The following is a 380-nucleotide window of genomic DNA, read 5'->3' as shown; positions in this document are numbered from 1 at the left end:
AGCAACTGCCCTGTGTGCCCAGGTTCGCCATGTCACCCAGCGCATCAACGTCCTGCGCCTGCAGCAGCGGGGCAAAGGGACAGAGCGGCCCTGGCCCCAGCAGAGCCTGCAAACAAGAGGTCACCAGCACCAGGCTACCCTGGCCGAGCAGGTGCAGAAGAGCCTGGAGCTGGAGGAGTACCACCACAGCATCCTGAAGGCTGACTGGCTCCTGGAGCTGGAGATCAGGCCCATTCTCATCCGGAGGATCGATGAGGTAAGGGGTGCACACTGGCTCTGCTTGTGCTTCCTGCCCTGCGTCCCAGGGTGAGTGAGGGCACTGCCATGGGCAGGAGAGCTACATGGAAAAGGCTGGACAGCACTGCCTCCTCTCCCACAGG

Source organism: Nestor notabilis, unplaced genomic scaffold (assembly GCF_000696875.1).
Source record: "Nestor notabilis isolate BGI_N333 unplaced genomic scaffold, ASM69687v1 scaffold8219, whole genome shotgun sequence".
NCBI lineage: Eukaryota > Metazoa > Chordata > Aves > Psittaciformes > Psittacidae > Nestor > Nestor notabilis.
The sequence above is the reverse complement of the archived record's forward strand: the minus strand, read 5'-3'. Positions refer to the sequence as shown.